General features: G+C 58.9%; 1 protein-coding gene across 6 annotated transcripts in view; it reads left to right on the top strand.

Moving 5' to 3' along the window:
- Positions 1–8,452: 8,452 nt before the first annotated feature.
- Positions 8,453–13,289, top strand: part of OCA2 (OCA2 melanosomal transmembrane protein) — a 342,139-nt gene continuing 337,302 nt past the window's right edge. For 4 of the 6 annotated variants that reach the window (XR_010130936.1, XR_010130935.1, XM_055362730.2 and 1 more), the window contains exon 1: positions 8,474–8,595. The gene's annotated coding sequence lies outside the window, so the exon portion shown is untranslated. Of the gene's footprint in view, positions 8,596–13,289 lie in introns of all 6 variants that reach the window. The other 2 variants (XM_004055869.5, XM_055362729.2) reach the window with 1 other exon arrangement.

The following is a 13,289-nucleotide window of genomic DNA, read 5'->3' as shown; positions in this document are numbered from 1 at the left end:
CCTGGCTCTGCGTCCCACGCTGCCGGTCCATCTTTCCCCTCAAGTGCAGCTCCACAAGCGAGGCGGGATCGGCGCGAGTGCCCAGCCCGGGACAGCCTGGGGCAGGCGGCCACCCACCAGCAAGCCCTGGCGCGGAGGCATGCGGGGTGGGCTGAGCGCGGGGCCCCTGCGCCGAGGCTTATCCAGGACCTCAGAAGGGGCTTCCGGCGCTGCTGTCGCTGGAAGGCATTTTGTGCTGGGCCCTGGCTGGCCCGGGGCTGGCCCCTGCGGCTGCCGGGGCTGTTGGAGGAGAAAGAGGTGGCGGCCTGGCCGGCGCGCACGTGCTGTTTCCATTCTCAGCGGACCCGCGCTGGGGTGGCCGCCGGCGGCAGCGGTCTTTCGGGCTCACCCTCAGGTTTAACCAGAAATCCGGGAGTAGCCGAGAGAGCTTCGGAGCTCCGTGCACTGTGCGCTGTCTTGACTTGCCAAAAAAGAAACCAGAAGAACACCCAAACCACGTTCGAGAAGAGAAGGGGGAAATCTGGGGTCTGCCCTTCCTTTAGAAAAGCCGAGGTTCAGGGTGAGAGCCCCTCTGAGCGGCCCTGAGTTGAGCTAGCGGAGCGGGGAGGCTCCCGGCGCCCCTGCGATGAGGCCCCACCCGCACGCCGGCTGCGCCCCGGGACCTCTGCGAGGATTCGTCCGGCGGGCGCGAGAGCGAGCGGGGTCTCCTCGGGTTTCAAGCGGCCCCGGGGCCAGCGCCTAGTGACCCTGCCGGACTCTCTCTCCCTCCCCGCGCGGCAGCGAAGCGCATCACCGAGGCTGGGGCCGGGCTCACCGTGGGGCCGGGCTCACCGTGGGGCCGGGCTCACCGTGGGGCCGGAGCCCGCTCCCAGCAGGATCTCGGCGAAGACCAGCCCCCGCACCCCAGCCCGCCGGGTGGAAGCCCGGGGCACCAGGACAGGCCCGGAGGCGGCCGCGGGGCCCGGTACTGCCTGCGAGGAAGTCGCCTCTGCCCGGCCACGCCGCTCCTCCCGCAGCGGGGCTCCCGGGGTTGCGACCACAAACCTCGGCGCTCTCGGGGTGACGCCTGCTCCGCCACCAGGGCCCCCGCGCGCACAGCCCCCTCCCTGCGCTCGCTGTTGCCGGCAGCCATGGAGGTTCAGGCATTTGGCGTCGCCGTGGTCGTGGGGAAATTCCCCGCGTGCGCCCGGTGCCCCCACCCTGCTGTGCGCTCCCTGCTCCTCATGCCAGGCGGGGCCGGGGCCCGGAGGGTGGAGAGACCCTTGGGGACAACGAGGTCTCAGAGCACAAACGCTCAGCACTGCGGGTGACACCCCGGGTCCCAGCCCGGGAGCCCGCGGGTGGAGCCTCTCAGCCTTGCTCCTGGCTTGGCCCAGTCTGGCAACACTGCCTTGGGTACAGCCTCCTCCTGGGTGAGGGAGTGAGAGGCAGAACCCCCACCACACGCATGCTCCCCGCACGCCAGACACGCGCACGCGCGCGCACACACACACCCCAGACACACGCACACACCCCCGACACATGCACACACACACGCCCCCCACGCACACGCACACGCACACACACACCACCCCAGACACACACATACACGCCCCCACACACATGCACACACACACCCCAGACACATACACACACCCCCTACAAACCTCACACACGTGAACACACCCCACACAACTCCCCACATACATGCACACACACATACACTTCTCACACCCCACATGCACACACACCCCACACACCCGACACACATGCACACACACATCAGACATGCACACACACCCCCACACCCCACACATGCACACACACTCCACATCCCAGACACATGCACACACACCCCACATCCCAGACACACATGCACACACACCCCACACCCCAGACACACATGCACACACATCACACACATGCACACTCCCCCACACCCGACACATGCACACACCACACACATGCGCACACACCCCACATACCACACATGCACACACACCCCACACACCACACATGCACCCACCACACACATGCACACACACTCCACACACCACACACATGCACACACACACCCCACACACACATGCACACACCCGACACACCACACACATCCCCACACCACACACACCCCCACACCACACACACACCCCCACAGCACACAGACGTACATACACCCCACACACATGCATACACACCCCACACCCCACACATGCACACACCCCACACATGCGCGCACACACCCCACACACCCACCACACACACCCCCACACCCCACACGCATGCACACACACCCTACACACATGCACACACTGCAAACACCCCAGACACACATGCGCACACACACCCCACACCACACACACACCATACACACCACACCCACACCACACCCACATCACACACCCCCCACGCACCCACACACCACACACACCACACACATACACCCACACATGCACACACATGCGCACATAACCCACACCAGACACACATGCACACCCCCCCATACACCCCACACACACACATACCCCACACACCAGACACATGCGCACACCCCATATAAACACCAGACACACACATGCACACACCCCACACACACCAGACACACACATGCACACACACCCCACACACCAGACACACATGCACACACCCCACACACACCAGACACACATGCACAAACACCAGACACACACGCACACATCCCACACACGAGACACACACATGCACACACCCCAAACACCAGACACACACATGCACACACCCCACACATGCACACATGCACACACCCCACACACACACAGACACGCATGCACACACCCCACTCAAACACCAGGCACACACATGCACACACCCCCCACACCCCAGACACACACATGCACACCCCCCACACACACACCAGGCACACGCATGCGCACACACACCCATACCCCCACACATGCACACACACACCCCACACAGATGCACACACCCACCACACACATGTACACACACACCCATGTGTACGCCCTCCCCCCACACCCCGACACAAATACACCAAAACACACCCACACACCCACACATACACCAACCCCAAACACACACCCTATACACATACACATATGCCCCACACACACATACAGACCGTCACATACACCCCCCCACACACATACATCTTGGCCCCGCCACATACACTCACCCTCACACACACCGTCTTCCCTACCCTCTCCCCACCCCATCCCCCTCCCCATGCTGCCTGCAGCTGGGCAGGTGGGCAGGATGCCGAAGGAGAGCGCTGGGCCTCTGAAAAATTGGAACAAGGAAGGCCCCTGACAGGCCTGCCCTGGGTGGCTTGGACAGGAGGGTCGGGGCCTGAGGACATCCCTCGTCACTGCCAGGGACATGCCATGATGGCTCACCATGTCAGGGAGGGCCAGGCCCACTGGCGGCCGGTCTGGCGAGTGAGTCCTACTCAGGGTCCTCCCGGCCGAATCGCGCAGACCTCACTCCTCGCCGATAGTCAAGATAGTCAACACTTCAAACAGGGAATCGCTCAGGGCTACAGTGAGCTATGACCATGCCCCTCCCTGCAGCCTGGGCTGCACAGAGGGACCCCGTTTCTAAAACAAGAAAATACAAAAGATCGTTTTAAAAAGGTCTTCGAATGGGTCCATTCTGCATGGAGGCCAGCTCCACAGGGTGGGAGGCTTTTGTCTGCAGGACCTCCTGGGCCTCATTTCTCATGGGATCCAAATGCAAACGGAAACACACACGCACACAGATACCAACTACTCAACACCCAGAAGCAATAGCAGGCACCTTCGTCCCTCAAGCTGCAGACTCCCGTGTCCAGCTTCGCTCCCCGCTGGAGCACCAGCTCTCAGGACCCCACTTTCTTCCCACCCCCACGGGCCTGGCCTCCCCATTCTCCTGCCACCCAGGGCCGCCCCTCCGCATGGAGCCTTCAGCTCAGGATGACCCGGGACTTGGGCCAGCCCATCCCAGTCACAGGACGCGCCCTCTTCCGGATGAAGTTTATAATCATTTTTATTCCTGAGTCGGTCCTGGAGTTTTTGCCCATCCCAGTCACTTTTCAAAATTGATTTTTTCCCCACATACAAATGAGACTTTCTATTTTCCTCTAATTCATTAAAAGAAAGACATTATCGATCAGATGGTACAGAGAAGTCCCATATACACCCACCCCACACATGTAGCTTGCCCCAGTGCACATGCTGCCCACCAGATTGGCCCATGGGTTACACCAACACACCAGCATTATCCAGAGGCCTCGGGTTACATCAAGGCTCACTCGGGCAGTGCCTTCTGTGGGTTTGCACGAATGTTTAATGCCCTGTATCCGCCTTACAGTGTCATACAGACTAGGGCCACTGCCCTGAAATCCCCTCCAGCTAGTCATCCCTCCCCTCCCCACTAGCTCCTGACAGCCACCAATGTTTTTACTGTCTCCATAGTTTTACCTTTCTAGAAAGTCATCTAGTTGGAATCAGCCAGTATGCAGCCTTTTCCGATTGGCTTGTTTTACTTAGTAATCTGCATTTAAGGTTCTTCTGTGTCTTTTCATGGCTTGGTGACTCATTTCTTTTTAGCTCTGAATAATAAATATTCCATTGTCTGAATGTACCCCAGTTTGTTTATTCATTCACCTCCTGAAAGGCATCTTGGTTGTTTCCAAGTTTTGGCAATGACAGATAAAACTGCTATAAACACACGTGTGCAGATTTTGGGTGAACATAAGTTTTCAAATCATTTAGGTAAATACCAAGGAACATTGGTTGCTGCATCATATTCTAAGAGTGTTTAGTTTTGTAAGAAACGGCCCAACTGTCTTCCAAAGTGGCTGTACCATCTTGCAGTCCCACCAGCAATGAATGGGAGTTCCTGTAACTACACAGCTCATTACATTTAAACATGTCTTTAAAGTCCAGAATTTAAGTTCAGAAGCTAGCATCAAGCCCTCATTATTCAGCTCCTGCCTCCTAAAGCCGTGGTAACTTTAAAACATGGCTCTGGCCGGGCGCGGTGGCTCACACCTGTAATCCCAGCACTTCGGGAGGCCGAGGTGAGCGGATCATGAGGTCAAGTGATCGAGACCATCCTGGCCAACATAGTGAAACCCCATCTTTACTAAACACACAAAAATTAGCTGGGTGTGCTGGCGCCCAGCTGTGGTCCCAGCTTCTCAGGAAGCTGAGGCAGGAGAATTGCTTGAACCCGGGAGGCGGAGGTTGCAGTGAGCCAAGATCACGCCACTGCACTCCACCCTGGCGACAGAGCAAGACTCCGTCTCAAAAACAGAAACACAAAAAACATGGCTCCAATGTTCTTTGACATTCCTCCCCTCAAGAACTGGTGTCTGTGTCCTTCCTTGGGCTCCTTGACTGCTTGGCCAATAGAATATGGCAGAAACGACACCTGCCAGTCCTGGGTGCAGGCCCTAAGGAACTGGTGGCTTCCGTTTCCTGTCTCTTGGGCCCCAGCTGCCATGCTGTAAGGAAGTCCAAAAGCTGGTGCAGGGGCCACGTGGCAGAGCCGACAGACCCGCCCTAGAGTGAGCAAGTGCACCTCCGGATCCTCCAGACTCCAGTCATTTCCAGCTTTCACATTGCCCTGGCTGTGGTGGGGAGCAGACGAGCTGTTTCCACTGTGCCTTTCTGAATTCCAGACCCGCAGGATCTGGGAACTTGACAGAATGCTTGCTGAATCAAGCCAACTTCGGGCAGGGGTGGGTGCATAGGGTTTGTGGGCTGAACCATGGCAGGAACAGGCAGAGACTGGGGACTGCAGAGGCCTGCACAGCAGGTGGCCCCGGGGACCCCTGGGGAGGGATTCATAAAGGGAAGCTGTAGACAGATTTCCCCATGAGGGGGCTGGAGGGCTGGGCTGGGAGGCGCTTTCTTCTCTCTGGATGCTGTGGTCCGGGGAGGCAGCGCTTTCCTGCACCCTCAGGCCTGCCCAATTCTGAGAGCTTCTCACTTTCCTGGACCATTGTCCTCTGAGTCACAACTGCCTGTCCAGGGCAAGAAGCCAAGGGTGCCTTCACTGGGTCATCCACAAACATAAAATATGCACATACATGTACACAAAAGCCACACCGCATCCCAGCCCTCTGCTTGGAAATAGCCACCTTTGGCTTTTATATCTGATTCCAATGGTGCTGTTCTTTGCCAAGAACATTTAGGGGGACCTTATTTTGGGATTTCCTTCTGGAATTTCCTGGGCCAGCCAAAAAAAGTATAATTCTATATCATATCTTGTTTGGGACCCAAATCTTCATGCTCAGGAGAAACCACGTCATTTCTGAGACTGGCCCCAATCACTTGTAACTGAAGAAGCACGGTGCCCCTTGAAGGCAAGTTTGGCCGTTCGAGTCACACACAGGCTTCCATTGATGCATCTGCGGGCAACACTCACTCTCAGCCACCAGGAAAGGAAACCCCATCTGGCCCTGAGGGTCAATCAACCAAGGGGACTGATTGACGGCAGCTAAGAAGCCCAGAGACAGTGAGCATGTGGCTGTGCTGGGTGTGCGTGCCTGTCTGCTCGCGGGGGGGCTTTGTCACCCCTCAGCTGCCCCCACGGCTGGGACACATAGATTTGGCTCACCCGAGCCAGTCTCTGGCATGGAAGTTGGGTTTCCTCCATTACTGTGGCCACTCAGGGTCTATCCCTGGAGCTGGGGTAGGGTTGCTCCTTCCCCATACATTCAGCAGTTACACAAAAACAACTGTGACCTGCAAGGCACAGAGAGCCACACGCTTGGCCGCAGCTGTCCTGCTGGCGTTTCAAAGCCCGCATTTCAACAGATCTGCGTGCACACCAAGAGCCTTCTGCCCACTCAGGGAGCCTCCCCCGGGCTCTGTGCCCCAGCCCCTTCCCGCCCTGTAACAGTGTCCCTGAGGCACTGGGAGGGGAGCAGGTGCAGTGATGAGCGAGGAGGAGACGGTATTTCTGGGACGGGAACTGGTGCATCGGTGGTCACAGGTTCCCTGGCGCCGCCATCCCACAAGGATGGGGTCACCATGCAGGCTGCTTGCCAGCCATATCCACACCTAACACACACGGCGGTCCGAACTGAGGGGTCTGCACATGCGACAGTGAATGTGGTCTCAGAGATCTCGGGCTCTCCTGCTGTCAGGCCCCTGGCTGGGAACTTCAGCGTCCTGGGGCCTGCCATGCCGAGGACATCCTCGGTCCCTGCTACCAGGGCAACCCCTGGCCCACCCTGTGGCTGTGCAATGTGCTTTGTTATAAGGCATGAGATCTCTTTCAGCTCTGCTGTTACACTGTGGATGGAGCCTCTTACTTCCTGCCAATTCCTGTGCAGGGCCTGGCCACTGCAGCTGTGTGTGTGTGTCTGTAGCTGTGTTGTCTCCATGTGTTTGTGCGTGTATCTGTGTGTGTGTCTGTATCTGTGTGTCTGTGTGTATCTGTGCGTATATCTGTGTTTGTATATCTGTATATGTGTATCTGCGTGTGTGTCTATGCATGTATCTGTGTGTGTGTCTGTGTGTGTCTATGTATCTGTGTATCTCTGTGTCTGCGTATCTGTGTGTCTGTGTATATCTGTGTCTGTGTATCTCTGTGTGTCCGTGTGTGTATCTGTGTCTCTGTATCTCTGTATCTGTATGTATCTCTGTATCTGTATCTGTGTGTCTGTACCTGTGTGTGTCTGTGTATCTGTGTCTGAGTATCTGTATATATTTGTGTGTGTCTGTGTATCTGTGTCTGTGTGTATATCTGTGTATCTGTGTGTATCTCTGTGCCTGTGTGTGTGTCTGTGTGTATCTGTGCATGTGTCTGTATCTGTGTATGTGTGTCTGTGTATCTGCATGTGTCTTTGTGTGTCATCTGTGTATCTGTGTCCTGTATCTGTGTGTCTGTGTATTGCTGTGTCTCTGTGTGTGTCTCTGTGTATGTGTATCTGTGTATCTCTGTGTCTGTGTATATCGTGTCTATCTCTGTATCTGTGTGTGTCTGTGTGTATCTGTGTGTGTCTGTGTGTGTATCTGTGTGTGTCTGTGTATCTCGTGTGTGTGTCTGTGCTGCAGGAGGGGCTGTCGGCAAGTGTAACCTTGGCGTCCTGGCTGGAGGGCCTCTCAGTGCCCGCTGGGAGAGCTCTGAAGGGAACAGAATATTCACTGAGCATTTCCCCGTTCTTGTTCATAGGGAAAAGCCTGTCCGCGGTCCTGGGCCGCCTCCTCAGAGGTAAAGCTGGAAACTATCCCCGCGGAGAGCGAGGTCGGGGACGCCGGGGCGGCGCGGCCTTAGACGGAGCTGCTCTCAGCCCGCGCCCAAGGCTCCGCCGCAGCCCGCGCCGCCGGGAGCTGGGGAGCTGAGGGGCCGGAGGTGCCGAGGGGGCGAGCTGTGGGCGGGGCCATGTGGGCAGCTTTGTGGGCGTGACCGGGAGGGGCGTGTTATGGGCGTGGCCGCACTGTGGGCGGGGCCTAGTGGGAGTGCTGTGGGCGGGGCCGGGCCGGGGGCGTGCCTGGGTGGGGGACCCGCTGCGGGAGCGCCGAGCTCCCTCTGAGTTCTTACTTCGAAGGCTGTGCTCCGCTCACCATCCAGAGCGGAGGTGCGGACCTTAAACTCACTCCTGGAGAAAGATCAGCAAGTGCTCAGGTAAAGTGCACGTGCTCCGCGGTCGGGAGGAAGGAGGCGAGGAGCCAGCCTAGCCTGGGAACAGGCAGGGAGGGTTTACACAGCCCCGGCTGAGTCGCGGCTTAGGAAGCAAGGCAAGTTCCCCTAAAGGTCAATGTGCACAGACGGGTGCGATGGAGCCGACCTAGCGCGGCTGAGTCCGCCTGGGCCTGCAGCAGCTGCCCCCTGAGCACCCCCCACGGCTCTCTGCCGGGCGACCCAGGAAAAAGTCGCCCCCTGGTGGGCCGTGAGGTCATGGGTGGGGGGAGTTTGGAAAGATTCAGACAGCAAATGTTCCACTTGAACTCCAGGGCAGCATCTGGCACTGCGGGGCCTCCTAGCCGTGAGCCGTGGTCAGGCGTTTCCTTAGAATGGAATGCACTGGAGTGAAAACACTAAATCCCTCAAAGCTGCTTCTCTTTACTGTGGTCACACACAGTGAAATCAATGGGCATTAGTGCAGCTAGCTCTTTTCAAGGACACAATGTTAAGCACAGGAAGCCTGGTATGTGGACGCTCTGGGTTTGCAGACCCAGGCAGGGGCCAGGGGCTCAGGACAAGTGCCCGGTGCTCCCTTCCCATTGGGCGAATCAGAGCCTGGGGCCCGGCGGTGAAGCTCCCCAGGTGACTCTAATGTGCAGTGCACTTTGAGGAGCACTACTTAGACCAATGTGACAGTCTACAATGTGTAGATTTAGGGTGAGTGATTCTGAGGAAAAGAAACCCGAGGCTGTTAGCAGTTGTGGGCAGCTGCTGTCTACCTAAACCAGCTGCGGTTTGCTTGCTTGGTGAGCCTGAGCTTCGCGGGGCGGGCATGGCGTCTGCCATCCAGGACCCTGGGACTGGGCCTGCCAGGGCAAGGAGCTGAGCATTGAACGCATCTGGGGATAACTATCTCTCATAGAAGAACTAATGAGGATTGAACCTGAACACAGAGGTGAAAGAGCTGAGTAGACTGCAAAGAATTGCACAAAAACTGCTTGTTCTGCAAATTTAGTTTACAACAATTTGAGTGCAGTTCACATTGGTGTAATGTGATTTAGGATCATAAGTCCCTAAAGTTTCATTACACCAATGAAAAGCAAATGCCTATACTGTTCTTGTTTTATGAGAAGAACACAACCTCCAGCCCCTGGAGCAGCTGAGATCTGAGGATATCAGGAATACCAGGAATGGGGAGGTCCTGGCTGTCCCTGGAAACCCAGCAGCATGACACCTGTGTTACCTGGGTCCCCGTTTCTATGCTGGAGTGGCAGGCCGCAAGGAAATATTTTGAGTTTGAGGCCATATGCATTTTGGAAAGATCACTGTGGCTGGGGGGTTGGGAGCAGCTGGGGGGTTGGGAGCAGCTGGGGAGTTGAAGAAAGCCACTGCCAAGGCCTTCCCACTGAGTGTGGTTGCCAGGCCGGGGCGGGGAAGCACTGGTGAGTTGCAGGGGGATTCCCAGTTGGTGATGGGTGATGGATGGTGGGATCAGTGGGCCCCTGGGAAAGGCCAGGTGTGGCTTCAGCACTCTGGGAGTTTTGGGTACCTTTATGTCTAGGGACACAAAGAGGTAGATGGACACAGTGGTTTGAGCTGCAGAAGAGAGCTGGGCGGCCACCTGTCCACAGGTGAGGATGAGGTTTCTTGGGAGAGTAGAGAGAAAAGGGAGGCTTTTAACTGTTAGTAGTGGAAAGATGGCTTGCAATGGAGATAAAGGCTACCACAGAGGGGAGGAAAGCCCAGAGCCTGGAGGCCAGGGGCAGGATCTGGGGCAGGGGCTGACCCAGTGTGGCATTCTCCATATGCTGGAAATGTGAGAAGAGACTCCACAAGCCGGAGCTCCCTCAGCTCCTTGGGGCCGCTGGCTGTACCAGCTCACTCGCTGGTTGTTGGGTTTCCGCAGTTTCGATTTGGGGTTCTGTCACTGACCTGCAGGCAGCCGGCTTGTCGCGGGCTGTGGCTCTTGCGCCGGCCACCCGCGGGACCCGCGCAGTTTCGGCGGAGCGCGGCGGGTTCCGTGTGGGTCCGACCCGTGGGGAGGTGTGGCTGGCGCGCCTGTGCTCTCGGCCCGGCCACCCACTGAGGCGCCAGGAGGCGCATTCCGCAGGGCGGCGGGGAGCAGGTCCGGTGTTTCGAGGAGCATGGGACACAGTTTCCAAGCTGGCCTGCAGGATGGGCGAAGGGACACCGAACTACACCGGCACAGCGCCGGGCCAAACTGCCCGCAGCTGGGGTAGCAGAGGAGGCTTGCGGCAGCGGCGCCGCGGGGAGGGGTCCTGGCCCCGGGCTGGGAGCGGGGCTGGGCGGCCGCGTGCCCGGCTGCGCGTTTGCTGGCGCTGCTCGTTTCTCCCCGAGAGGTGCGCCTGGCCTGCCGCGGGGCCGCCAGTCCCCGGGGGCCCTGCGAACGCGGCCCTCGGCAGAGCCCACCCGCGGCCTCCCGAGGCCCTCTCCCGGGCCCCGCCCCTCCTCCCAGGCTGGAAGGAGGCCTACTCTTTCAAACAAGAACAGAAAACGGATGGAAAGCCACGATGTTTGGCTTAACGTTCTAGAAGCTTTTAACCAAGTTCACATGTTGAAAAATCCACCTGAAGGGATATACGGTCACACTCGCTGTCTCGGTCCAGGCCCGAAGTGGGGTGGGGGCACCGCACCCTACACTGCCCTCAGCGGGACACCCCTGTCTCAGCCCAGGACCGGCTGAGGAGGAGGCTGACCCCTGGACGGGCTTCTTCAGGCCTTCTTGGCCGCAGGGCTTCTCCTGCCCCCTCCCTGGGATCCGGGAACTAGAAGGAATGCTTCAAATGCAACGGTCACAGCATCGCTCCTGCGGACACCGCCAGGCTCCCGAGACACGGCCACGCCCCCGGCTCACAGTCACGCCCGACACAGACCACCTCCAACGAAAAGCCACGCCCCCGGAGACACGACCACACCTCGGAGACAGGCCATGCCCCCGGAAACACGACCGAGCCCCAGAGACACGACCACGCCCCAGGAGACACAACCACGCCCCGGAGACAAGCCACGCCCCCAGAGACACGGCCTCGCCTTGGAGACAAGCCACGCCCCCGAGACCAGCCACCTCCCGGAGACACGACCACGCCCCGGAGACAAGCTACGCCCCCGGAGACACATTGACGCCTTTGCAGACGCAGCCAGGCCCCCGGAGACAAGGGCCATGCTCCGAGAGACACAGCCATGCCCTGTGGACCCAGCCAGGCCCCTGCAAGCATAGCCAGGGGCGGTTTCTCGCTCAGAGGGACGCCTTGGGGCTGAGCAGCGCATTAGGGACGATTTGGGGCCGAGCAGCGCTTTGTGGGGAGGGGAGCGTTCAGTGACGGGTGTTTTCTCTGGATGTTGGACACTGTCCACCAGAGGGGAGTTGGCTGCAGAGGGACTGCCTTTCGACAGCCAAATTTTCACCTCAGCGCCTAAACCTGGTGCTTCTCGTTCCTTGCCGGTATTATGTCAGATATTTAAAGAACTCGAAGAACAATGTTCTTTTTTTTTTTTTTTGAGACAGTTTCGTTCTTGTTGTCCAGGCTGGAGTGCAATGGCGCCATCTCGGCTCACCGTCACCTCCACCTCCCTGGTTCAAGCGATTCTCCTGCCTCAGCCTCCCGAGTAGCTGGGATTACAGGCACGCGCCACCACGCCCGGCTAATTTTTGTATTTTTAGTAGAGACGGGGTTTCTCCATGTTGGTCAGCCTGGTCACGAACTCCTGACCTCAAGTGATCCGCCTGCCTTGGTCTCTCAAATTGCTGGGATTACAGGTGTGAGCCACCGCGCCCGGCCACAATGTTCTTAAGATTTACGAAGAAGCTGTTTTCCACACGCTGTTGATCGCCGCCACTGTGAAGTCGGCGTGCGGCGCCTGCTGCCGGCTGTCGTTTCACAGGGGCGGGGTGGGAGGGCAGCGGTCCCCCGGGCGCACCCGGGCGGGGAGTGCGCAGGGCGGCCTGGCTGGGCCACTCCTGACCTCCCGCCGGGCGCCAACCGGGGATCCGCCAGCTCGAGCTCTGCTCCGAGTCCCGCAGACCCACCATGCCCGGAGCACTCAGCTGTGCGGCCACGGGCGCGCCAGTACCAGCGGGAAAGGCCGGGGCTGCCTGGACCTGGGCAGGAGGCGGTGACCCGGCCTAGCTTGAGCGCCCGCAGCACCGCTCTCTTGGCTGCTGCTCCTTCACACCCGCAGGCCTGGAGCCTTTTCTTGGGCCGAGCAGGTGACCCAGGCTCCTGTACGCAGTGGAGAAGGGCCCAGGCGTGGAACGCCGTCCCCTCCCCGGCAGGGCAGGTGTCAGGACCACGCCCGGCGCCGCGCCCTGGCCTCTGTCGGTCCTGGCACCGGTGCCGTCCCCCCACTCCGCCCTGGGCACGGCTGCGGGAGGCGGGGCTCGGGCAGGCTTGGTGAGCGTCTGGCGCGCTCTGAAGGCCACGGCACGGAGGGGCGTTGAGGGCCTCGGAGAGACGGTGCTGGCAGCAGGGGCGGCAGGAGGGGCCCGGGCCCACCCCCACCTCGCAGGGCCTGAGTTCGGGGGCGCGGTTGCAGGCAGAAAGAGCGCAGAGCCGGAGAGAGGGCCGGCAGTAGCCCACACGAACGATTTGGGGTTGGGTGTGAGGACTGGAAGGTTCCACCGACTCTGAACCATCTATTATTTTTTTTCTAAAAATAAGCCACAACTATCTATT

The sequence above is a fragment of the Gorilla gorilla genome, chromosome 16 (genome assembly GCF_029281585.2).
Source record: "Gorilla gorilla gorilla isolate KB3781 chromosome 16, NHGRI_mGorGor1-v2.1_pri, whole genome shotgun sequence".
NCBI classification, from domain to species: domain Eukaryota; kingdom Metazoa; phylum Chordata; class Mammalia; order Primates; family Hominidae; genus Gorilla; species Gorilla gorilla.
The sequence above is the reverse complement of the archived record's forward strand: the minus strand, read 5'-3'. Positions and strand labels throughout refer to the sequence as shown.